Source organism: Betta splendens, unplaced genomic scaffold (assembly GCF_900634795.4).
Source record: "Betta splendens unplaced genomic scaffold, fBetSpl5.4 scaffold_29, whole genome shotgun sequence".
Taxonomy (NCBI): Eukaryota; Metazoa; Chordata; class Actinopteri; order Anabantiformes; family Osphronemidae; genus Betta; species Betta splendens.
The window spans coordinates 440,341-465,277 of NW_026577848.1; the positions used below are offsets into that span (position 1 = coordinate 440,341).

The window sequence follows — 24,937 nt, forward strand, 5'->3', positions numbered from 1 at the left end:
TGTAATAAGAAGTAGACATTGATCATTTGGTCCGGTAATTTTCATTAATTCAAAGTTAATTTGACTGCTGCTGTTGAACAAATGTATCTGCTACATGTTGGATATGTTTAATGCGATCCATACGTAGACTTTTTGTTTGAGCGACCGTGGGATAGAATCCCATTAATGAAAATTAACACACTTGTTTATTTCACAGTGAAATAAACAAGTGTTTGATAATATTTTTATAGTTGATGCTTGTGTAGCAATTAACACAACATTTACACGGCATCATCATGAACACATAACAACTTCCTGCTTCAAACTGCTGCCGTCACTAAGAGCAACCAGTGCAGTGTTCAGAAGTCGGTCGCCAGTTAACGTGGTCACCAGTTAATATGGAACACTGGTCCATGAAAATATTGTGACATTAAACTGGTCCGTGGCGCAAAAATGGTTGGGGACCGTTGATTTACAGTTGTTACAGTTACAGTTGTATTTTTGCATATGTTTGTTTTTTGTGACATCATCATTTTAGACAGTTGTTTTCTACAGCATGTGATCAAGGTCTATGAGGCTGAATTGATTAAATAATAGTGGTTATGTGTTAAACGTAGTTAAGACCATAAAAAAACTTAGTTAAGACCGTTTTGATGATTCGGAATTGATGCTGTCTAGGTTTAACATTATAGGAAGTACAGAATAACCTGGAAGTTACGTTTCAATAGTAAAAAGACAAGCAAAAGGACCACTGTGCCTCTGAACCAATATCTGACCTATGAACATATTAAATATTACCACAAACATTAATCAAATGAAATCAAAAATATTTTATTGTGAAGCCAGAACATGTTTTTTTTGAAATGGTCAATTCCTGATGTAAAACGTGTTTGTGCAGCCTCCCCCTGAACAAGCATTAGGCCACCGTGGAGAGGACAAACTCCAGAGAAAGAGCCAGGCTCAGGGTGGGTGCTCATCTGCTGACTGGAGGCCGACTGCTGCGTCTCTGGAGGAACATGAGTCACAGGGTCAGCGTCAGTCAAACCACTGATGCTACGATTGGTGGACGACCTCTTTGTACCGAGGAACACGAGTCAGAACTCAGTTAAAACTGTTATGTTATGTTATGTTATGTAAATGTCTTTTTGCAAATGGCTGCAAAAGTCCCAGAACTGATTAATCTGCACAAGTCTGCAAGAGGCTGAGTGCAGTGCAGCTGCTGCCCCCTCGTGGACAAACATAGAAACAGGACCCTTTATTCCTGACAAACATGAATTCATGGAAAACACAACATTTCTAGTGTGACACCTGATTTAATCTATTTTCATTGACGTGATTACAATATATGTGAAACTGAACGGTCTTGGGAAGCAAAACATGTAGAGTAATTAGATCTGGTTGTATGTTTAAATTAGAAATTATTTAGGAATCCTTATTAGTTCCAAAGTGGAAAAACTGAATTCTGCATTTGACCCATCGTCCACAGGGAGCAGTCACATGACCAAGACCTAGACAGGTACTGAACACTGTGCGTGTCACCAGGCAGCATCTTGTTCCAAATCTTCTTTAGGATGATGTGATTCTGGTTTAGAAGTAACCAGTTTCCATGTGACTTCATTAAAGTCACATCATGAGTCACACTCACATGAGGATCAGTAACGTTTGGGTCATTGGAGCTGTTCTTTGCAGCAACATAGAAACTGATTCTGGTTTGAACGTAAATGGCTCAAACCTGAATCTATACAGTAATTGACAGGGTTTCATTAAGTCCTAGTAGCAGGACTAAAAACAAGGTCATCCTCCACCACAGAACAGATGACATCCTGATAACACCACTGATGTTTAAAACAAGGTAGGTCACTGGTGAGTTTGAAAAATTTAAAATCCACCCACACCCTGACCAAGGCGCAGAACACAGGGACCACCACATGGGTCCTTCACCTGTCTGGTTTTGTAAATGGCCAGCTTGGCCTGACCAAAGTTTAACAATTACCACTTCTCTCCATTTGTTCTGCTGTAACCAGCACCGAAGACGAAACTATTTACACTCCACAGTTCTTTAAATGCATTAAAAACATGAGATAATAAATTAAAAAGCTCAGCCAGTCGTGTACAGTCCAAAAAACAGTGGAAGACAGTCTCTGTTTCACCACAGTGCACACAGGACCACCTGGGTTGATCTTCCCAGTGAAGGAGTTCACGGCAATGGCTCCATGTAGAATCCTCCACTGCAGGTCCTCAGTCCTTTTGTTCAGTGGTGGCTTGTAGAGGACCTTCCACACTGGCTGGAGAGTCAGATGCCAGTTCTTGCTATCCTAAAGGTCACCCTTCTTGGGCAGCAAACTGCAGCTGAGAGGCAGGAAGTTCCCTGTCAGACTCTCATGAACCACAGAGAGAAAGTCTGCTCCGAGGTCACACCAGAACGTCTTATAAAATTCCACAGTGAGGCCATCCAGCCCTGGAGCTCTCCCTCCCTTAATGCCCTGCAGGGCTGTAGACAGCTCCTGCAGAGAAATGTCCATGTCCAGGGCATCGGTGGTCTCTCCAGACACCTGAGTAAGATCCCCACAGAAGAAGTCTATGCCCTCCTCATCCTCAGTGTACTCACTCTGAAAAAGGTCCCTGTAGAACTCCACCGCCCTCCTCCTGATGTCACCAGGCTCCTCCAGGATGACTCCTGCAGTGGATCACAGGCTGTGGATTGACCTATTTTTACCATTACGTTTCTCCAGGCTCAAAAAAAATCTGGAAGGGGCGTCCATATCAGTCACGCTGTGAAACCTAGAACCCAGCGCCTCCTGTGTTCTGGTGCCCGATATGTTGTCAAGAGTTGCCTTTTGGGATTTGAGGACTTCAATGTGCCTCCTGTTTCCTGTGGACTCCACCAAGGTTTGTACTTCCACAATATCATTCCCTAGATCCTTCATTGACCTGGTAATGTCCCTTGTGACATAGAGAGTGTACTGTAAACAAAACTGTTTTATCTCAACTTTTCCACAATCTCACCACTGTCTCAGATTTTCAAAATGAGATTGTCTGGTTCTAAAATTTTCCCAACAGAACTTAAAACTATCCTTAAAACACTGATCCAGCAGTGAGTTGTTAAAATGCCAGTATGCACTTCTATGTTTTATGTTGTTAATAAAAACGTGAATTAAAATCATGGCATGATCACTAAAACCAACAGGTCTGATGAAGCAGGACCTAAAAACGTTCAGATGATGCTTAAAAGCATAAAACCGGTCAAGTCTCGCTAAAGAGACCATGTTGTCTCTAATGTGAGACAATGTGTACTGTCTGTCCTGCCCATGAAGAAACCTCCATACGTCCACCAGCTCGTGAGTCTTTAGGACTCGGCTTAAAAGCTGCTTTGATGGAGAATGTGGCTCCATGTAGTTTCTATCCAGATTATTGTTTTCAGTGCAGTTAAAATCACCACCTAAAACCAATTAATCCTCAGAGTTAAAATCCATTAAAACAGCATTTATTTTATTCAGCAGCAGGAGTCTTTCTGCACCTATAGTGGGATAAATATTCACTAAAACCAAACTGCTGTTAGAAATCATGTCCCGCACCACCAACAGTCTGCCAGGGACGATTTCAGACACAGTGAGGGACACTGGAGGACAGGACCCAGAGAACAAGATGCCACCACCAGCACTGGTGCTGCTGCCGTGACTTAGCACCACCTGCCCAGGCCACTCCCTGGTCCAGTCCACCTCATTGCTGCTGTCACTGTGTGTCTCCTGAACAAACATCGCATCAATGTGGTTCAGTTTCATCAGTTCGTACAAACTCATCCTCTTTTTTAATTCTCTGGCTCCATTCAGGTTTAAAGTGCCAACTTTAACGTGGACCATAATGAGAGATGGTAAAAAAACAGTGCAGAGAAGAAGCACAACTCTAAGGTCAAAAACAGAGTAATTAAAAGACACCATCATCATCATCTTCATGAAGAAGCTCCTGTTTCAGTTTAAAGGCAGTCTTTTTCAGCCTGTAACACTCCTGGTCAGTGTATCCTCCTCTGCCGGTGCTCCTCATCTGTGAACACACCGACCTAGAACAGCTCCTCATCAGAAAAACAGTCCTCAAATTTCACACGCTTCATGTTCTTTGTTCTCAGTAAAAACTTCTTAACACGTTCCACAGGGAACTCTTTTGATTTGTGAGGCCGTGGCTGAGAGGAGTTACAGTCTGAGATGTCAGTGTCGCTACCAGGAGTAGAACCCTCGTCCTCACTGAGGTCTGACTCCATATTCGCTCTCCTCAGCCTCCCTCTGACCCTCACCGACGCTTGTTGTTATTGGGGGCCGCTCACAGTCGATTTACACCTTCTTTCTCCAGTTGTGGCCTTTTTACAGCTCTCAGTTCCAGTAACCACTGACTCAGTGTCAACAAGCGTCTCAGTGACATCACAGCTTGTCGTCTGCTCAACCGTCACATCCTCCATCACCACAACCTGTTCTTCAGGGGCTGTTGCTTGATCGGCCCCTGTGCCTGTTCACGCAGCCCTGCACCGTGTCCATCACCTCGCTGTGGTTCTGATCCACCCTCCGTCTGCTTCTCAGCACCATCACTCTGCTCCTGTTCACCAGCATCCACACCATCCTCCGCCTGCTGCCCAGCACCACCTCCACCCTGCTCCTGTCCACCTGCTTCTGCTTCACCTTCAGCCTGTTTTGCTGCCTCCTCCTCCTCACCGTGTTCCCTTTGTTCATGCGTGAACTTCTCAGGACACGCCCTGATGAGGTGTCCTTCTCTCCCACAACCAAAGCACCTCATGGTCTCAGATGTTACAAAAAGGATGTAATCAAACTCATCAACTTTTATCTTGAGGACCAGGTTCAGGTCCTCATCCTTTTTAACGTCTGCCTCCTGTGTGAGACCACATGTCGCAGCTCTGCTTGTTTACATCCCGATGGCAGCTTCCTGAAGGTGAGACAATGCTGCTGTGTCTGGACAGTTCTCGACTCAGCAGTTCGTCACTGATAAATGGTGGAATGTTCGACACAGTCACTTTCTTCGCGGGCTGCGTCAGAGGAGACACGGGGACAAATGAGTCGCTAATGACGACGACGCTTTGAACCACGGAGGTCACGTTTTCAACGCTGTCAAGGAAGATCACCACCGAGCCGCTCATCCTGGCGGCGACTTGATGCTTTGTGCAGCGACTACAGCGGCCACAGCGACCGCACATTCATTGACGGAAAAGAAGAGCAGCAGCGGTAAACAGGTCGGTAAACAGCATAAAAAACAACAAACTAAACCCCTACCCGATCTATTTACACACCCACTGATGAACAAAACCACAAAAAACACCAGCGCGGAAAAATATTAACAAAGCAAAAAGTTTACAAAAACGTCAGTGAGTCTGACAGTCGCCCTGCTCCCACTCACACACAGCCTCAGAGAGAGAGAGAGAGAGAAAGATTTTACACTAGACTTTAATAGCCAGTTTTAAACAAATTAGTGACACAAGATAGTTTAAATATTACACCAACAGCGCAGGTTAAAATGAAAAAAATATGATCATTTTCAAAAAACAAGAAAAAAAGAAGAAAACACTGTCACAGCATGCTGGTGACAAACTGAGCTGTCTAGAGCAGCTTTTCTTTTCTTTTCTTTTCATACAGAGTTATTTTTCACCTCCCTCCACCCCTGTGCCTGTTCAGCTGCAGCACTGTTTACATCCAAATCATCATCACACATCTGTATGCAACTTCCCTTTGTTTATCGTCTCCACGTGGGCCTCTTCAGCTTGCTGGTTGTCTGTCCCAACCTCAGTGCCATGTCCACTTTCTACTGAGTTTCTCCACCACCAGCCTCACTGCCTTCTGTCCGTCAGCCTGTCCTCCATGTTGATCCTCTCTGCTATGGGTGCCTGCACTGCCTCCTGCAGCAGAGTGGGAGTTGTCCCCAACTTTGTCTGGGCCGGCTCTGATGAGATGTCCCTCTTTACCACAATGAACAGTACATAATCATAATCATCCACTCTGAGCCTTAAACCTACAGTAGGTTCAGTTCTGCCTCCTTGTTGTTAGGGACCATAAACACTTGACATCTGTAAGAAATCACATGGTGCAGTTCAGGTTTTTTGCTTCCCGGTGTCAACTTTTTGAAGGGGGAAACTATTTTTCCGTGCCTGGATAGTTCTTGTTTCAACAGGCCATCGCTAATAAAAGGTGGTACTTTGGACTGAATTGTATGTTTTACTCTAGTCCTGTAGGTACAGGTACAAGTAGGAGTTTGTCTTTGTTGCATTTTCATATCGGATTGTTTGTTCCTTTGTCACCCACTGTGTTTATGTTTATATGTTATACTTAAGGTGGTGTAGTTGCGGTAGCAATGTGCCCTGTTAATTTAACTTAGGGTTTCTTTATTTCTCCACCTGTGCTCGAGCTATACACTGGAGTGTCACTCACAGACCTAATGCCACACAAAGCATCGTCATCGTATGAAATTTGCAGTTCTTGTCATGGCTGTACAGTAGTTTGTTTACTTGTTTACAAGTTTGTGTCACGGCGCTCTAGGTAGCGGACCCACATGCATGGCGGAGACAAAGCTCGGTGATGAAAAGGGTACTGAGGCAGTAGCGGTACAGGCATGGATCAGACAGTCGGTGGTCAGGAGACAGGCTTAGGTCAGACTTACGGCAAGGCAGTATCACAGATGAGGCAGGCGGCAAGGTCAGGGTAGAGATGTTCAACTCGAGACCTCCCACTCGACTCAGCGTCGATCTTTTGAAGCAGAAGTGTCGTCAAGCAGAATCTCGAGCACGTTCCGAATCACGTGACCAATGAGAGCGAGAGGTGTCGATACGTCACGTGACTGCCGAGCGGCTTAAGTGCAGTTTGAACGAACGGTTGTTTTAATGTCAGAGCTTTATAAACGTGGCAAGCGGTCCGGAGATGATTTATAAGATGATAGATGATCTATAAGATAGACAGGTTTCACATTCCAGACATCTGTAATGTATTTATGACAAGTTCAAAATGTAATTAAAGACTAAAACTACATTTTGACAAGTTGCAAATCCAATACAAATATCTTCATTAATCAGACATCAGTGCCGTGCAAACGGCTCTTCTCCAAAGCTGGAGAGGTGGTGAGAATGTGATTAAAGTCATGTTCTGTGTAAAATAAAATAAAAGTCTTTGATTTAACTAAATGATAAACATGTCTCCTCAATGTAGTAATAAACAGAGTTGCAGAAGAACAAATACAGCTCTAATAACATCTGACTATCAAACATATTTGCCACATCAAGGCTACTTATACATTATTATCCAGAGAGAAACACAATTACACACCTTTGATTAAATAATTTTAATTTGACAATAAAACATGGACTGTGATCCTGAACAACCACGTATCAGAGAGGGTTGATGGTCAGTCTGCTCTGATGCAGTTATCATGAACAACCAGCAGATGTCGCTGTTCCGACTGTGTCATGATAGTGTCGAGCAATGTGTCGATTTCAGCCAAACTGTATCATAGTTGCTCAGTGATTCATGAGGCTTCGATTTCGCCATCTCTAGGTCAGGGAAAGCAGGGTCAATCACGAATATGAAATAATGCTGGACTGCTGGCTATTCCACAAAGACAATCTGGCAACTGGGCAGGGCTAGAGCTGGTCCTTAAATGCAGAGTGATGATGACTAGAAAGGCAGCAGGTAAGTAATAGAGGGAGATAAAGCTGGAACTGAAAACATGGGCACTGAACAGGAAGTGGTACAAAATAAAACCGGAAATGAGTGAGAAACATGACTAAGTGGCGTGAACTGTGACAGTTTGGTCATCTGTAATGGTTGCAATGCTGCCATGCCTAGTGAGGAATTAAGGGCCAGGGGCCTCATTTACGAAGGGTACTTACACACAAAACCTGGCACAAGTAAGAATCTACGCCAACGTTCAGATTTATCAATAACGAAGCAAAGTAGAAATTAGCGTAACTCTATGGTAGCTCCCTGGTTTGCGTAAGTACTTTTCTACAGCTATTGGTCTGTTGGCAACACTAACAGGTGAAACTGGAAAACGTTTGTGAACGTCATGTGAAAACAATCATTATTTACAGTTCACCGGAGAAAAACGATAAATAAATAATATACAGCCACGCATCTGCAATTAGATGAGGATATGAAAATATGCGCAAAATGGCGCAAATATATATTATACCGCTCTGTTAGATGATCTGTTAGAGGATTTAATAGAAGATCTATTAGAATCTAGTAGAGGTGCCTGTTCTTGGAATCCGACCCCTGTGGTAGGGGTGGGCGATCCTGCAAACTGTGGAGTCGATCCGATACCAAGTAAATACTGTATTGCAGATATCGATTCAGATACTGATACCGATACTTTTGGACAATTAATGCATTATCAAGTATAAATACATATTAATGACTTTCAGGTTTAAATTGTATTCATTTAATAAAGCCCAGACAAAGTTCAACAGTAAATATATCATAAATTGGTGGTGTTGGCACTGTATTTAACACCCCTTTTGCACATTGTACAGGTTGCCATTGTTTTATTTTTGACTTAAAAATATGACCACATGCTGCTACTCTTTCTTGCTGCCATCCTTCGTCTTCGTCTCTGCCTTCCGCCTGCTTATTTTTTCCTTGTCCGAGCCGTTAAGTTGTGTAAGATCTCAAAGCAGAAATGGGGAGTGTTGATGTGTGTCTGCTTCGCTCTGGCATACAGTACAGACGCATGCACGCCATTTACACACATGCACTTATAGAAGCAAACAGACCATATAGTTAGGTCGTCTCTTTGAAATAACAGCAGCAGTGCGGAGGAGTAAAAAATCTACCAAAGTATCGATATTTTTGCCAGGGTATCGATCTACTATATCAATACTAGCGTTGGTATCAATATTATGGATACTAGGATCGATCTAACCATGTGGCCAGTGCACATCCAGCTGTTGACCACAGGGTTCCAGCCATGGGGCATCCAGAGGGAGCTGCAGACCGGTCGGGTAGTGGACCCTGAGCCGAGCCGAGCCAGCTGTGTGGGACGCAGTGATCTGTACAGTATGTCAGCAAGGCATCAAGTCCCCATATAATGTGTTTGATCAGGGCAACATTAAAGAGCAATTTGTAGCGAGAGGCGGTTTGTCAAACTTGATCGGACTCATCAACTGGACACATTTTAATTCATCAATGTACAAATAATTTCTGATACACAAATGCAGTTAGTCAGTAACATGGTCAGTAAATAATTTATCGGCCTTAATATTAATTCTTGTTGCACATAAAACCTGTGCGCCCCCAAATATCATCCTGACTTCAGCGTCAATACTAGTTGGTGATTTAATGTAAAACTTCTTATTAGTTGCTGAACACTGTGTAAGGAGGTTTGCTTCTCCTTCTCCTTCACCTTCACCTTTTTATGTTTATCTGATATAAAGGTGGACTTTACGACCAGATTTCCGCTCCAGTGGGAACCTGCAGCATTAACACCGGCACACACGTTTCCGCTCGGCGTACTGCGCAGATGCAGACTGTATTTAAATGAATTAACATATTTATATGGAGGGGTGTCACGGGAGGAGTCTGCTGCTCAATCACCTGCACTCAATTCTACGATTGGTCAGTATGAAGGAAACATGCGTACTGAGTAGAGATTAATACATTCAGATTTTTTTCTACTTACGCAGCGTTCTGGATTTGCACTTACACAAACTTTAGTAGGAAATCAATGCAAGTCTTTGAACATGAGGTATTTTCCAGCTTTGTCTCTTTGCCCTGCATATTACTTTCCTAATGCAACAGCATTGCCACTGTGTCATCTGTCCACCAGAGAACTTCATTGCATTTCATTCAGACTTTACTTTTAGAAACTGCCTGATTGCCAGCTTGTACTAGTGATATTTTAATCTTTTTTTTATCAATTTCTTAAATGTCTTCACCCAAGTCTGTTACAACTGGCAGAATTTTAAACTGGAACCCAGGCACAGAATCACGACAGAGGTCAAGATAATTCTAAATAATGATTTTATGATCACGGATAAACTGACATTATCTGGACTTATCTGAGTGGCTTCAGGAGAGGCAGAGGCACCATGGACCCGGTTATATGTTTGGAAACAGAAGTCACGAAAGCAAAGATTAATATAGGATCAGTTATGGCATTTTTTTTGTTCTAGAGAAAGCATATGATATGGTTTGGAAGGAGGCACTTATGATTAAATACACAATAGGAGTTTCAGGAAGGATCAGAGACTTGTTAACAGATGTATCCAAGTTAGTCTCTGAACAGCTTATTCTGGAAAATCACTTGTTCATAATGGCACTCATCAGGGTAGTGTCATTAGTCCATTACTTTTTTCTGTCATGATAAACCAGTCGTAATTTGCAGACGATGGAGCACTGTGGAAAAGAGGGAAAAATATCACTTACATTAAACAAAAGATACAAGAAGCAGTTAATGTGATTGAGGAGTGGTCATATTTATGGGGATTTAAATTTTCAGTCGAAAATACCAAATCAAAATAGTTTTTTACTTTGTGAATTCGAGCTTTATAATATATAAAATACTTCTTACGCACGCACGCACGCACAAAGTAAGTGACAACGGGACCCAGTTCAACATGAACAATCATTAGTCGCTTCATTACTTGCAAGGACTTTTGGTTCATACAACTTAGCCCAGTCTCACTGATGTGTTTCTGTATTTTTACTTGCTGCTTTTTTTTCTTCTTCTGCATCATACCATGCTGTTGTGAGATGAAATTTCCCCATTGTGGGATTATTAAATGTTTTCTTATTTTTGTTCTGTACTTCTTGTTAAGTTAAGGAGGACAAGGATGTTTTTTTCCTACAAGAAGACTATTGCTTAAAACACACACATGGTTCCAGAACTCTTAAGGGCCACATCAAAAGACCATGGACATATTTAGTTTGACACTCATTCAAATCTTAAAGGAACTTTCCTCTTTGCTATCACTAACCACACCCAAAGACAGTCCCTATTATTCCTACCAAAACCCCCTTGCTCAGACTCTCCACCAAGCACCAGGAGTCTTAAGACTTGGAATGCAGACTCGCTAAGAGAGAGAAAGACTTTCATTCAGATCCGGAGTTTTGATTCAGACACAAAAGAACCTCCAGGTGTCGTGAAACTGACACTGTTGTCTTCAGTAGACAATATGCTTTCATTTGATGTGGCTCTGGACTCTTATTCACTAACTTACCGATGTCCAAACTACCAAGAGACAGAATTGGATGACGTGGAGCAACGTTGCCATTCGTTGTTGAAAGTATCAAATGTTTCACCATGTGTTCCTTTGTGTGACTTACGAAAGTTAAAATCAAAGGTGTTAATTAAGATGCTAATGCTGTAAGCTATGCATACACACTTATGTCCTCAGCTAAAGATCCATAGACATGGTAATTGTGTTATGATTTCAGGTACCTCAACACTACATTATTTTTGATTGGTAATGTGCAAATTGAGCCATTCCTAATCTCTTATTATTGTTACTTGTGTGTGTTTTATAGTATGTTACTAGATGGTGGTGAAACAATTTATCATGTGATAACATTTTAACCATTGCAGCACCATCAGAACTTCATCTGAGATTTCAGTAGTTTTGTGTATTTGTTTGTGTATTTGTGTATTACTCCAGCAATTTTTACCGCTTACACTGAGAAGAAGCACTGTTTTCTTGCACCCAGCTGATGTTCTCACATGATCCAGGCCCGTCTTACTAAGCCAGAACAAACACGAGCCACAGATTCCATAGTGGGACAATGAACCAATTCCAACTCCCTGGTGACTGGACAGGTGGCACTTTCCAAAGGATGGTACCAAAGGATGCTAAAGCTTCCTACTGCTTTGAAAAGGCAAGACCTCGCTTGATTTCACTGACAAAGCTGTTGTTTCTTCAAAGCGCTGAAGGGGAGCCTTCCAAATTCACTAGTAATTTTTAGGTAAAGAATCTAGAGATTAATAACAAATGCTTTTTTCTCTGGCCTAAATCCATCACACTCTTGGTAAGGTTCATTCTTCTGTTCATATAAAGTGTTCATTTCACCACACACACACACATTCTGTCAGAACCACAGAGATGACGGACCCACATGCACGGCTCACACAGACACAGGATGTGGTAAAAAAGGATTTATTAGGCGAAGAGAGGGTCAGTTAAGGCGAGGTCATACACAGGAAGGCGCGGTGTCAGTACAAAGTGGATCAGGCAGTCTCAGGTCCAAAGACAGGCAAGGTTCGGTAACAGGTGCGCTCGGTTGCGGTACAATTCTGAGTAAAGCAGTCTCAAGTCAAAAACCAGGCAGGGTATTTACCAGGCAGACTCGGTTAACAAGGCAGACAAGGATCAGACAGGATTCAGCAACGGTGGTCAAAGTTGAGTCAGGACTCAAACACAGTCAAGAACGCTGGATAGTGGTGAGTACACGCAACAATCTGGCAGTTAGCTTGGGTGAGTACTAGTGCTTTTATGCAGGTGCGTGATTGCTGATAACGAGCAGGTGTGTATAATGAGAACCGGAAGTAGCAGTAACACGGCTGTGATATGACCAGAGCAGGAAGTCCTTTCAAAGTAAAACAGGAAGCATGATCAAACTGTGACACATTCATTCATGTCATTTTATCTCTTGCTGATTGTTTCACGTTTACTGCTTCTTTCATTGCTTGTTTTTCACCTGCATATATTCATATCCATTAATTCATTTATCTTGTAGTATTTGTATAATAAAACGTTAAAAAGATCTGGGGCCCGTTTCAAGAAGGTGGTTTTGTGGAAACTCTGAGTTTGTTAACCCCGAAATGAGGAAAACTCAGAGTTTTCGGTTTCAGAAAGCGGGGTTCCTTAAACCCGTATAATAAAAATAAAGTTTAAGCCCGTTTCAAGAAGCAAGGTAATCGAAACTCAGAGTCAGTTACTATGGCAACTTACTCTGTGAACCTAACCTGGTCGCGAGCAGGTTTTATTCGGGAAACCCAGAGTTTCCTTCGGTTTCCGCCCCTTTTTAAAGTGAACAGTGTTTAAATACCTCGTTTAATCTTTCAGTACATTCATAGATTTCACCTGTTTCCGTTGCACAGAGACCAAAATGTCCGTTTCTAGAGGATCCTGTAGATGAGGACGATGTGTTAATTCACACAGCATTGAATTTAAGCCGCGCGAGGATTTTGACACCACAAGTTAAGTTTTTTTTTAATCACAGTGCATATTTATTTGAGCGGTACCGTTTTTCTCAAGACTCCATACATTTGTCAATAATCTTATCCACCCATACGTCAAACACATCACCCATCGTGGCCGTGCTTTTACATCCGAGCAGATTCTTTGTGTTGCGTTACGTTTTTGTTTTGCAAACGGTAGTTTTCTTTATAACATTGGAGATGCTGAGCACATTAGTAAAAGCACTATGTAGAATAGTTCGACCTCAAGCACTTTCCTTGACACAAACTCCTTAAAGCCATTAAAGAGGAGTTTCACAGGATTGCAGGTATGTGGTAATCAATTTGTTTCATTGAGGCTAATCTGAAAAATGATGATCAGTTAATAATATCTTGCTGTGATCTGAAATAAACTGATAAATGTGCAGGTGCACTGACTACTCTTTCTAATGGTCACTGTAACTGATGTATCATTGTTTACATCACCAATATCATATGGGATGCTGCACATATTATCACAAACGTGGAGGCCAAGTCTGACTCTGGTCATGACTCATGAATATATCGTGAGTCAACCCTAAGTAACAGGCTGCACTGTGGTAAGTACATGTATGTCCTATACACGTATTTCAATGCATGCACTACACACTCACAAGAGCACTTCTATGCAGCACTAACGTAATGAGAACTTTCTTTGAGAGATTGACAGCTTTCTGCTGGAGATAGGGGTTAATGCCAGCCCACACTACTGACCCCTCACCCAGAACCTGAAGCAGGCTCCCAGCAGCGCTTTAATGTGGCCCTGCAGAACAAGAGCCTGGGTGGAAATGACCATAGGCCTGTTGAAAGCACGTCTTCAGTGTCTACGTCACCTCAGGGAAACACCTGAGAGGCCTGTGACATTAATGTGACATGTGTTGTTCTCCACATTATTGCAATTATTAGAGGGGAGCAACACCCTGCCCTACAAATACAAGACCCTGAGGAGACTCCTTCCATCACGGTAATCTGCAGGGTGGATGGACAGTCAGATGTGATTTGCCATAATATGTTAATCAGCCATCACCACCACCAATAAAAGAAACTGAATAAATGCAAATCATAATTTATTTGGTTTTCTTCATTTCCTACAAATACAAAGGCAATTGTTAGATTTTATGATTCTTCCAATAATTCATACAATTCACCTTTAACTATACACTCACCTCCAGCTTGTGTTTGGGAATTTCAATTTCTAGATCTGTCTTTTCAATCTTGTGGTACAAGTATAATATTTCCTTGAGATTAAGTTTATACAACTCTGTAACCGGTAACTTAAAATACAGAAGATTTATAGTTACAAGACATAGTTCCTCATTACTCTTACAGAATTGAACTCTGGCATTTACTGAACATCACTGACTGTGTGCATCTGTGCAGCAGAATGTGACTGACCTCCTCCTGCTGTTCTTCCACACTCTGGGGCAGAGGGGAGATAATAATGTATACTTGTATACTTGGAGATCAAGTTACATCCTTTAGGCTATGCAACACAAACATCAGAAATCATGTGCTGTGTATAAACTGTATTAATATTACACTTTATAATACTGCTTATCATAATTTAAGCTTTATTTAGTAGTATACTTACAACATCCTGGGCTTCTGTTGTGACAGGAAGATTCACATATTACCATCAGAATCTGTTAAGACCAACAAAGAACCCAACCCAGACTCTAAGAAATGCATATATCAAAAGTAGCCTATGTAAAAAATCAAATATATAGGTAGGCCTCTTACATTTTACACATGCCCTTGTATCCTGGGGAGTGACTGGTTCTGGTGAACTCCCTCCAGGAATTTCTTTAGCCTCTGCTTTCCAGTGTTCAGGCTGAGGGCCATCTCTCTTTCTGTTGGCTGAGTAGAAGACAAAAGATTTAACTGTGTGAAAACATTATAGCCATGCTGAAAATGCTGCTGCACTGCTGTACTCTGCATGCTATTTAGTTATTTAATATGTCAAATGTTGTAAAGTCAGGTAGTCTACACCCATCATATGATCGTGCCTTATACCTGTTTGAATTATGTTTTTACATTCCATTTTTAGCCACGCTCTTTTTATACCTACAGTATGCACCTACATAAAAATTGAAATTAAATTCTTATATTATTACATGTGTTTTGGGTAACTTTTAAAAACCTAATTAGATTAATGTAATAATTGCTCTCCATAAAATGTACTGGATTATTGAATTATCATTACTTTACAAATCCCACATCAACCTCAACAGGAATTTTAAAAATTCATAGACATAACACTGCACTTTTAATTCATACAAACAACAGTATTTATGCAATTACTGAAGAAACTTCTTAGATGAGTGAACAATTACTTTAAAAGTCCTTACTTTACGAGTGAAATATAACAATACTAAAATTATTTAGTATTTAGTTACGCTGAACACTGTATGATTAAAATGTAAACTTACGCATTGACTCGAGGAGCTATTTTCTTCCAAGCTAATTCTTTCTCTTTCGCCGCTGCAGCCGTGTTGCTTTTTCTACGGATTATAGACTCGTAGTCGTTATATGCTTGACGTATCATATCCATTTCCGAATGTCATTTGTTGTCCTGTTGCCATGGTGACTCGTAATATCTTCACTCCATTGATCAGGGCTTTGTATCGTCGCGGCGCATGCGCTTAACTCTGAGTCAGACAACTCAGAGTTGCTAAAAACCAACTCTTTTCAGCTGTTCTGGAACCGAAAACTCCAGGTTTGCAAACTCAGAGTAAATCAACTCAGAGTTTTGTTTAACTCAGAGTTTGTTAAACCTCCTTCTTGAAACGGGCCCCTGGTTTTGTGTTTATTGTTCTTCAGACAAAGACAAAGGTCACTGAACTCATGACATCATGACTGATTTGTTTTTTTTCAAGTACTAATTGTGATTATTAATAATCATAATTATTCACTCATCAAATTGATATCTTGTGTTTAACTACATTATTTAAAGCTTTGGTTCTAGCTGTAAAGAACCTGGTGCCCCAATTTTGAGAAATATGAATGCTTCTGCATTAATATTTTAAATTATTAATTTGAATCCGCTACAATAGTGTTCGGGAATCTCGCCTGCTACTTTGGAAGGAAGAGAGGACTGACACACACACCAGTGGTCTTTCTATGTGTGTCAGGTTTTGGCAGAGCTCGGACCCACATGCACAGCACAGAGACCTCAGGCAGATAGTAGTGTTTAAAGGTTTAATAGTTATCGATATAACGGACGGTCCGGGTCATACACAAGAGATCACAGATTTCGGTACAGATGGAGCAGGCTGAATCAGGTCCAGGGGCAGGCAGAGTCTCGGTAACAGGATGACAAGGTTTACAGTACCGGTAAGGAGCAGGCTATTTCAGAGTCAGGCGGTCAGGTCGGTATCACTAGAGCTCTCCAGGCGACGGTACAGTTCAGGAGCAGACGGGAATCAGGAGTCAAGAAACAAAACAGGATAGAGGAACATGCAGGCAGGATAACGCCGCGCTGGAAGGTGATGACTAGCATACAACGATCTGGCAACAGTCTCTGGAACTGGTGGTGCTTAAGTATGCAGGTGGGTGATTACTGATTCCGAGCAGGTGTGACTAATGAGAACCGGAAGTAAGGCTGGAGCTAATGAGATGTGACAGGAAACCGGAACTGCTATGCAATAAAACAGGATGTGGCTTTCAGAACGTGACAATGTGAAGCCTTACAGGAATGAGGTAAGACATGCAAATCATCAAGACTTACACAGACAACTTACAAATGAAGGTATATGAATACTGTATGTGTTACTGATGCTCTTTCTGTTATCAGTACAGTTTTTCTCCATTATAGCATTCTCAATGTGTCACACAAATTGAAATATCTGTTTACTCAATAGTGTTTTATGTTTTTTTGTCGTCCAGTGCTGACAAAACCACTGTATGAGATCACAGACTGGCTGGGGTGGGTTTAAGATAATCATCCAGATTTTCTTCATTGATCCCAGTGAGAGACCAGTAAGAACCTCTAGTAAACTGTCATGTCTAAGAATGTGTTTCAGCACCACCTTGAATACTACAAACATCTGTGTTTATATTATGTATTATTGTACTTGTCAAACAAATAGTTTGTGTCTCTTTTAGGTGACTCTGTACCATGTGTTAAAGTTTGTCTAGTCAGACTCTAGTGCCATGCCCAAGAGTACACTTGTGACGACAAACATAATCTTAAAACAGCCCTGCAGTTGGTGGGAGGCACCTTCAGGGGTGTGTTCCAGAAAGCAGGGTTGATTAACCTTCTGCTAAACCCTGAACTCTGGGTTGATTAACCCAGAACCTGCTTACCCTGAGTATGTCGGTTCCAAAGTACCTGATAAGAGCTAGGTTAATGTACCTCCTGTCGGTAACCCAGAGTTAACGCACGTGCACGGCGTATATATAAAGACATTGTTAATGGATCGCCGAATTCACGAGTCACCATGGAAATCCGAAGCGGGTGCACTATAATGGCAGCGTATTTCAACGGCGGAGTTGGAGGTTTTAATGCAGTGAATGAGGAATTTAAGCCGATTACTGTACTAATAGAAAAGCAACACAGCTGCATCGGCAAAGGAAAAAAAAGAAAAATAAACTAAATTGAGTTTATTTAATTACCGTTATGTTGCCCCTCCTCTTTTATTGTAAAAGAAAATTTAACATAACTTCCACATCGTTTTGTACTATTAATTCCATGAGAATAATATAATAATAATAATAATAATAATAATAATAATAATAATAATAATAATAATATTCTTTTTTAATAAGGTGTAATCCTTCTGGAGAAGGATGAACTCTGTCCCAAGTCAAAATGAAACACAAAATCCTACAAAAAGGTAAGATTTGATTACACAATTATAGGATCTATATCTTGCATAGGCTTCTACAATGTTGTAGTATTCTGACTTTATTTCACATTGATCTTATGGGTTGCATTGTCTTGCAGTCACTGATGGACGGGTTGTATTATTGGGCCCTCCAGAAAGCACACAGTCTGGGACATTGAGTGAAGCAATGTAAATAATATTCCATTTTATTTTTCAGGAAACACTGAGTTTAAATATCCTAAAGTTGATTTGGTGTTTAATTTGCTCACAATCACTTATTCACTGCTACAATTAGTTTTTATCCTTCATCTACAGATGACAGAGGTTATGAGACAAAACGCATCATCATTCTGGTTAAATCCCTGAATCTCCTATTCGCTCTAGATGCAAATGTACAATTAAAGATCCGAAAGCATTAAATCTATCTTAAGAATATATGAAACAGAACCCCACCGGAAACGTATGGCTATCATACATTAATTGTCTTTATTACATTACAATTGAATGGCCGTAGACACGTTGTTAGCAGAGAAAAGAGGCGGTTGTGTTGTGTTTGGAGACGCATATTGTACTTACATCCTGAATAACACTGATTCTAATGGTATTGTGGCGAAGGCGCTACACGGCCTTCAGAGTCTCTGCTAACTCTGGTATAGGTTCTTCCTCTTGGAATTGGCTAGACGAAATGTCTGGAAAATGGAAATCTGTTCTCATGTCCACAGCTGTTTCCTTTATAATTGAGATGGCTGTGATTCTCTTGTTTGGTTTTTGCGTTATTCCACTGGTTAGAGGTCTCATCATGCGTGCGACCTCAGCAACACTCTCGTATCAAATGACACAATGCACTATGTTCAAAAACCCCAACTCTAATTTACTTAAAGACTTTGACGATGATCTTAGGCTATCTAATCACAAAATATAATCTGATACAAATATGATTATGAGCTTATTTTCTTCACATGCCAATACAGAGGTTATTCTTGTATAACTACCCACCAAAAACAGCTCCCAACCTTTTGTCCCTTAGTTACTTCCATTTTATGTGAAGGTGTATTTTGAATCTTGATGAGTTAATACCCTTATTGTTTCATTTGCAAGGATCTTTTATTATTACAGAATGTGATGTTGACAATTTTTCTTCTTAGTGGTTGATTAATGTGTAATCAAAAGGGGGGAGTGTTATGGCAAAAATTGTCTCTTCCTTATTTCTATGTCTCTTCCTTATTTCTATGCAGTTATTATACGAGTTATGACTTATGTTCTGCAATTAATATCTTATGTTTTGTCTTACTGTATGCATTTGACATTTCACCTACATTGTTCAATGGTTGTCTCTGCCTGATAGACTCTCAACTCTAGCTCCCAAACCCAAGGTCGGGGAGTTGTGTCTCTGTCTGTTGAGACTTGGTGCTCCTTTCTCACAGATAGTTGGACGTCAGCGATGCAGGTGTGAGAAAGTAAAAATCTTCACACACACTGCGACAGGGAGGAGATGGTGCATGTAATTTGATTGGGTTAGAAAGACATTCCACCCTAGTCGGACAGAGAAGCTAAAAGGCAGAAGCAACTTGAGGATCGGGGGCTTTTTGCATCACACCTTCGTGGTGTGTGCACTGATCTCCCCAGCTGGTTTTTGGTTTGTTGATGTGCACGATCAACATCCATGCTTTTTATTTGCTTTCCCCATTATTTTTATTTTCTTTATTATTTCAATAAATCGCACAAAAGGACAAGTCTCTCTCATCTACTTCTTTGTGGAAAATTTCCACCACACATTACAACTAAATAGGGCAGACAAGGGAACCCTCTGTCCCCCGGCAAGAAGCCATTGTAGCGTCCTGTAATAATTTAAATGTGTAAAACAATAAAACAATACAGTAAAAACATGAACTTGTGTAAATTACAACATACCCTGTTGAAACATGTGACATAGTGATGATTCCCTGAAGATTCTGAAATCATGCACTGACCCTGATCATTTGGCTTCAACATTAGTGATGAGATGGGTTGCATCAAATATTACCTAGTTTATGGAAACAGTAATGAGTTCAATAGTTTTTAAACCAAAAGATTCTGAAAAAGAAATAATTATTACCTGCACATTGATATTGTGAAATGTCTTCCTCTTAACATAGTCTCCCCCATTGGCTGATGGAGCTTTAATAGGAATATGGGTGCCATCGATGCACCCAATCACGTTTGGAAACTTTGAAATGGAAAGTAATAAAGTAATACGGAAAGAAAAAAACATTGATACGTGGCTTTATGACCCTCTCACGGTGGAAAAAAATATAATAAGTCAAACCGTCATCAAACAGACACGCCCTGCTCAGTAACCTCCGAAACGAACTTACCCCAAAACATAACTTGCTCCGGAGCAGATTATGTTCAGAGAGTAAGTTGCTATGGTTACAAACATACCCTGAAAGTTACCTTAAAGTTAACCAAAAGCTGAGGTTAATCACTAACTTACCCTCAAACTTACCTGGGTACAGTATGTCACATAACCCGCTTTCTGGAACACACCCCCGGTCAGGTTGTATCAGTGATTGTTTTTGTTAGAGCCTGTTTCCTGAGGGGGTATTTGCTGGTGCTGGAAGCAAGAACATGTGATCTGACTGACCCAGCTGTATAGTACTGTAGCCATGTCATGTCATCAGGAGAAGACACAGGCGTTGCTTGTTTGTCGCTTGTCCTGGTTTCACTGCAAGAGTTTTTCCTTACTGCTTTTGGTGCCAGGCTGATTGAGTTTGTTTCCCTGCTTGGACAGATGTCTGGTGTCTGACTCGCCTGGAGACAGTTTCAGTTCACCTATCAACCCAAACACAAAGTCAAAGCTGGAAAGCCACGGAGGTTACCTCCAAATCACCTGTCCAGTCATCACAACATCACAACAGTGGATGAACTGGTACAACACAACAACGCATTCCTGAGCAGCGCTCTTCACCTCCATGCTCCTATTAGGACATGCAAAGTAAATGTTCAACGACCTGCTCCTGGGTACACACAGGAACTGCGCCGTATGAAAATGGCTGGTTGTGGGACAGGCTGAAATAAAGAGCTGCAACCACAATAAGAACCAGAACAGAAAACAAGAGAGAGATGAGGACACAGACAAACTGCTGCTGCAGCTAAAAACCACTTTAACAGGTTCTATGGAACGTTTCCCGTTTACGTGCTGCGTCAGACATTAAGACTTATTTCCTCTAAACTCACCTGGTGAGGGAGTGGAATCTCAGAGTCCAGAGTCCATTTAGAGAGAACAGAGCAGAAGGAAGAAAAGTTAATTAAACACCAAGAAAAGTTGAGGAGGTGAGTGTTTAACAACATTACTGTTACTTTGTATGATTGTTAATGTAGAGGAAGAAGAGACATGATCCACTTCTGTCAAACTAACACTGACAAGAACCAGATGCGAAGAGTTGACGGTGTTCAGGGTCTGGCTCTAGTTGTTATTAGTCCTGGTTCTGGGTCTGAGCTCATAGTCAATGGTACTGACCGCTCAGACTGACTGAGGTCCAGAAATGTGGTGCTTTTTTGCTTCTGCTGAGTTTCTCCCTTTCTGTTGGTGTTTTGAGTTTTTCAGTGTCCACGTTAACTGGTGACCAACTTGTCACTCGTCGTTCCAGTGTCAGATGTTTGCTACATATGTTTACATTATATGTTGTGTCTGGTTGAAGCTTGACACTGAATCAAACAGCTGTAGTCTCAGGCACACTGCTGCTCAATCTGAAAACCAGTTGAACAGGTTTTATGTAATATTCTCTCTTACACTCCCTTTTAACTACAGTCTGTTTCTGTAAAGGGAAAAATTGTGCCTTTGTGCTTTTTCTTATCCAACCGATCATCATATGCTGGCTAAGTTCAACACTGAACATTCTCACACAAACAACTAATCTCCTGTGCGCTGTCGTACATCAAGTCTAAACATCTGATGTTCCATTTGACTGACTAATAATTTATGATATATGTTTGTCTTTTACACCCGGACTCTGGCTCCATCCTATCTGACTCCCCACCAGACCCAAGGCTGTTAAAGCGAATGCATCTTGTCTTGGAAGCTCGGTGTTCCTTCCTTTGGATAACAAGACACGATGATGGAGAATGTAAACATTCTCACTTACAGCGAGATAAGGTGACACAAACAATTCTATTGGTGCGGAGAGACATTCCACCAGAGCCAGAGAAAGGGGTTAAAAGGCAGGAGCAACTTGAGGATCGTGGGCTCTTTGCATCACACCTTCGTGGTGTGTGCACTGATCTCCCCAGCTGGTTTTTGGTTTGTTGATGTGCACGATCAACATCCATGTTTTTGATTTGCTTTCCCCATTATTTTTATTTTTATAATAAATCACACAAAAGACAACTCTCTCATCTGCTTTTTTATGGGTCATTTCCAACACAGTTGTCTGGCTGAGCTTCTTAACAAACTAGTGGTTTAATATCTGCTGGTGCTACAAGTAGCTTTGTGTTTTATCTGATACTTTAGTCCACGCTGCAGCAGACTTTCAGAAGAAGAGACATGTATATGTATATATGATCAGTCCAAAGCCATGAACCAACCATTCTCACACTTATAATGGAAAATAAAAAGAATTATTAGGAGTACTGTATATTTACTTTAGTACTAAAAATCAAACTATTTTCAGCCTACTACATAAACAGGTCGGATCCTGTAGACTGTAGATCAGTCACCCACCAATCAGTTGTTTTATTCCCAGTCATGTGTTGAAGTGCCCTTGGGCAAGAACTTACTGTAACAAGGTACTGTAGCAGCTCTGCCATCAATGTGTCAATGTGTGAATAAGAAGCAGATGGTCCAGATGCAGAGGTTAACTAATTATAAAACAAAAAAAGTTAAATAATGTTAATATGTGAAAGCTTTATTAATCTCTGCATTTGATCCATCAGACAAATGTTTGTTAACATTGATGATGTGGAAACAAAGAATAAAAATCAGCAGTGACTGGAAGCTGGTTCATTAGAAACTCTGTGTAAACACACTTAGCTTCCTCCAGTCTGTCTCTGGACCAATCAGCAGCAGCATTACAGGCTCCACACAGGGAGTCAGTTAGTGATGTGATCACTCTTCTGTCCAGTTCATCCCAAACCAGCTGGATGGTTTGGAAGTCTGGACAATGTTCTGGTCTCTCTACGTTTTCAAAAAAAAGCTCTGGTTCTTCTTTCCTGAGGTTTCATTCTGACGTCATTCTGCCATAAAACCGTAACACGTAAGAACCAAAACATGGTGACTTGAATTTTGGTAGTAGTTCAATCCAAAGAAATTAAACTTAACTGTCTTCTCTGTGCCATTTAATGTACTCAGCAAATAGAGTCTAAGGCATTGTGTGTGTCACAATCTCAGGAATTAGGACCCAAACGCACAGCGTGGACTTGAGTAAAAATAAGACATTTAATGGGCTCGTAGTCAGACAGGCAGTGGTCATACACAGCAAAGGCAAAACAGTGTAGCGGATTCAAATTATTAATAGTTTGATATTAATGCAGAAACATTAATATACCTCGAAGTTGGGGCACCAGGTTTGTTTTAAAGGTGAAACCACGCTTGTATCAATCTAGCCAATGCCAGATGTCAATTCAATGAGTTACCAGTCATGAACAACAATAATCACTTTCTTGTGATAAAACCAAATCTGTCACGATCCGGTTCCTGGTGTGTTTTTATTTTGTAAGGACTCAGTTGGTCACCCTTGTCATGTTTTGTTTCCAGTTTTCATTTCCTGTTTTATTTTGGTAGCACTCCCGGTTTCTGTTTCTGTTCTTGCTTTACTTCCTGTTTACCGATTGTCACAGCTGTCCCCGTTTCCACCAGTCATCATCCACACCTGTTTGCAATTAGTAAATCAACACCAGTATTTAGTCTTCACCTCTCACACCAGCACCTCGCCAGATTGTTTGCTCGTGTTGCGTGTTATCACCCCTTTCCAGCGTTCATTCATCTAGTCCCGTCGTGCACCGTGTATTTTTGTTTTTGACCTCTGTTTCCGAGCCTGCCTAGTCCCTGCCTGCCTTGTCTGCCCTGGTCTTCTGCTCTTGCCTGTTACCGACCTTATCTGCCTGCCTGACCACGATTCTATGCATGACGATCTGGTATTGTAAAACAGTCTCTCGTGTACGAACCTTGCCTGTCCCTGACACCGATTCTGCCTGCTCCTGTATACGCTGTATGAACTGTCCGTGTATGACCCTGCCTGATATCGACACTGAGTTGGAATAAATTCCTATTGCTACTCATACTCCAGCATGTCCGTGCCGTGCATGTGGGTCCGCCGCCTTGGCGTCTGACAGAACAATCTGGCCAGAATTGGACCCAGCTGGCTTCTAGTTAATTTCCCAGTTCGTTTTTTTTTTTTCCCTCCGCTCTTTTATTTTTTCCCGTTTTGCCGTAAGCCATGGATTTTTCATGTGCCGAATTACCCAGCGACCTCCGCAATTATTTTAAGATCCTTGCGGAGGATTATCGGGGGGGCGCCCGACCCGGCGGCCCAGCGAAGCGTCGTGGAGGTGGCGGTGTGGACCTTGGAGGACGAGGACAGCGTGCTAAAACGCCCCAGTGTCCGTCGCCTCTACGAGCGGATGTGCACGTGACTCGGAGAGTTAAACAAGGCGCTCCGCACTACACCAGCCCCCACGCCATTTGCTCAGATTACGCCAGCCCCGGTCGCACCGCCAATGGTCCCGGTTTCAGTTTCCTTTTCCCAGCCCCGTCTGACCGTCGTGGCTGCACCAGCCTGCCCAGCTCCATGTTAACTCCGCTGGGAGGACTTCCTGCACTCGTGCGGTCCCCCGTCCTCTAGCCCCGCGCAGTCTCCAGTCCAGTCGTGTCCCGCGCAGTCTCCAGTCCAGTCGTGTCCCGCGCAGTCTCCAGTCCAGTCGTGTCCCGCGCAGTCTCCAGTCCAGTCGCGTCCCGCTCAGGTTCC

At 41.8% G+C, this 24,937-nt stretch overlaps 1 protein-coding gene and 3 long non-coding RNA genes across 4 annotated transcripts in view; 1 reads left to right on the forward strand and 3 right to left on the reverse strand.

Annotated features, from left to right (window-relative positions):
* LOC129603764 (NACHT, LRR and PYD domains-containing protein 12-like) overlaps positions 1–24,937 on the forward strand; it is a 155,648-nt gene that overhangs the window by 42,749 nt on the left and 87,962 nt on the right. The window lies entirely within an intron of this gene.
* On the reverse strand, positions 5,406–6,788 carry LOC114850810 (uncharacterized). Its single transcript, XR_003784903.2, has 2 exons — positions 6,631–6,788; positions 5,406–6,040 (listed from the first exon to the last, which is right to left on the reverse strand). It is a non-coding gene; the product is annotated as an uncharacterized LOC114850810 (long non-coding RNA).
* Positions 14,221–15,930, reverse strand: LOC129603755 (uncharacterized). Its single transcript, XR_008693960.1, has 3 exons — positions 15,600–15,930; positions 14,911–15,027; positions 14,221–14,813 (listed from the first exon to the last, which is right to left on the reverse strand). It is a non-coding gene; the product is annotated as an uncharacterized LOC129603755 (long non-coding RNA).
* LOC129603754 (uncharacterized) lies at positions 19,770–20,922 on the reverse strand. Its single transcript, XR_008693959.1, has 3 exons — positions 20,092–20,922; positions 19,908–20,019; positions 19,770–19,834 (listed from the first exon to the last, which is right to left on the reverse strand). It is a non-coding gene; the product is annotated as an uncharacterized LOC129603754 (long non-coding RNA).